The sequence below is a fragment of the Prunus mume genome, linkage group LG3, assembly GCF_029339155.1.
Source record: "Prunus mume cultivar Tortuosa linkage group LG3, ASM2933915v1, whole genome shotgun sequence".
Lineage (NCBI taxonomy): Eukaryota > Viridiplantae > Streptophyta > Magnoliopsida > Rosales > Rosaceae > Prunus > Prunus mume.
The window spans coordinates 23,532,412-23,534,683 of NC_142700.1; the positions used below are offsets into that span (position 1 = coordinate 23,532,412).

At 42.5% G+C, this 2,272-nt stretch overlaps 1 pseudogene; it reads left to right on the top strand.

Annotated features, from left to right (window-relative positions):
* Nucleotides 1-1,173: 1,173 nt before the first annotated feature.
* Nucleotides 1,174-2,069, top strand: LOC148919153 (uncharacterized; annotated as a pseudogene).
* Nucleotides 2,070-2,272: the final 203 nt, after the last annotated feature.

Consider the following 2,272-nt stretch of genomic DNA (forward strand, 5'->3'; position numbering starts at 1 on the left):
GATACCTATTGTAGACAAAGAAATTTTGACGCAATAAATTTCATTGGATAAGAAAATACGGTGGATTGAATTGTGGACCCCATAATTCGCCCATGTGGCGTATGACTCACCAAAATTGGATTAGCTATCAAAAGTGACACGTGTCGACATTCGACGAAGTGCATCAAACAGTTCAAAGTGAAGACAAAATTACAGGAAAGAATCTTCTATAATTGACTTTGATTTAAATCAAATATTAATCAAGTTAATCAATCGAAGATAATTTGGTTAAATTGCCAGATTTTTTGGGAATTGATTTTAAATCAAATCAGAATTCCACAAAGGAAGGTTTTAAAGAGGGAAAGTTATTTAGGTCAAGCGTCCTGTAGGAGCCTATAAATAGGAGGCCTCAAGGGAAAAAGGGAGCTTAGACAGACCAAGCATTCAGAAGAAACAGAAAACTCTCTGCATTCTTCACCTTTCTTTGGAAGAGCCACCAACCATAACAAATACGTGCTGGTTCCTCCACCCTAGAAAAGTCCAAACACCAAACAAGCCCTGTGCTACCCGTTTGATCAAGATCAAGTTGCTACGACCCTTGTATCAAACACAAATTTTCTTTATACACTTTGGAGATCAAATCAGAGAATTCAATACAGAGATTGTAACCCTAAATTTCATAAATACAAATATTATTTTATACACATGTTCTTGTCTCATTTGTCGCAGGAAATTCATGTTTACAAATTTGGCACGCCCAGTGGGACTATCTCTGCCTCTCATCTCTTTTTCCAATTCCAAAATCAACCAATAACCCAAAAACGATGGCCTCTAAGAAGATTCAAACCGTTCTTGCGGCTAAAGGGAAAAGCATGAGTGCCTCCTTCTTAAGCGGAGATTCTGCTGGGGTCGTTACTCGGAGCAAGGCCAAGGCGATATCCGCAACTCCACATGTCACTTCCATACGACTCAAGGCAAGGCGTGAACTAGTTATCAATCTGCCTCCTTAGGGGCAAAGAAGAATACCACCCGAGCAGTTGAGAAAAATTCTCGGAACGAAGAAATGAGTTTTTCGGTCTCGAAGAATTCAAGAAAACGCTCACTCGCCGCCGGCTGAGCACGGCTCATATCATGGATCCCCACCGACGACCAACGAAGAAGATCGTCTCGGCGTCCATAGGTGAGTCCTATTCTATGGCCATGCAGGTCATGGTGATGGGAGCAATGTCTATTGAAGAACAGCTGGCCCATATGAGTGAAGCGGTCACAAAACTAACAAAGATGGTCGAAGAGAAGGACGCACAGATCGCTTCTCTCATCAACAAGTGGGAATCACATCAGGATAAGGAGCCTAGCCAAGACGCACACAAGAAAGGACCACATCATGAGGTTGAATCCAGTGAGAAAGGATTAGGTCATGAAATAGAGTCGGGTAAGAAGTCGCATGAAAAAATTGGTGCTGCCTCAGTGGGTTCTTTGTCGGTCCAACAACTTCAGGACATGATTGCGAACACCATCAGGGTTTAATATGGAGCACCTTCCGAAGACACGCTCATGTATTCTAAGCCATATACTAGGAGGATAGACAACTTGCGGATGCTGACAGGATATCAACATCCCAAATTCCAACAATTCGATGGAAAGGGCAACCCAAAATAGCATGTTGCACACTTCGTCGAAACATGAAACAATGCCGGGATAGAGGGTGACCACATGGTGAAACAATTTGTTCGTTCCTTGAATGAAAATGCATTTGATTGGTATACAGACTTGGAGTCCGAATCCCTTGACAGTTGGGATCAGATGGAGCAAGAATTCTTGAACAAATTCTATAGCACTTGTCGCACTGTGAGTATGATGGAACTCACAAATACCAAGTAATGGAAAGATGAACTTGTTGTCAATTACATCAAAGCCTGGACTGCAAGGATAGGCTTTTGGAGATATCGGCAGTCGAGATGTGCATTCAGGGCATGTATTGGGGGTTGCTCTACATCTTACAAGGAATTAAACCCCGCACGTTTGAGGAGCTAGCCACGTGTGCCCATGATATGGAGTTGAGTATAGCTAGTCACAGAGGAAAGCATTAAGCCGTCATGAAGCAATGAAAGGAGAAAGTCTTTGGACAAAAGACAGATAAGCCTGTCAAGGAGCCTACCAAGGAAGCAATGACAATAAACAATGTCCTTGTCAAAATCTCCACCCGAGATAAGAAGAAAAAAGTCAAAAGGGTGGAGCCATCCCGAGAGGTGGCTAGACGTTGAAGTACTTTGAAAGAGTTACAGGAAAAAAC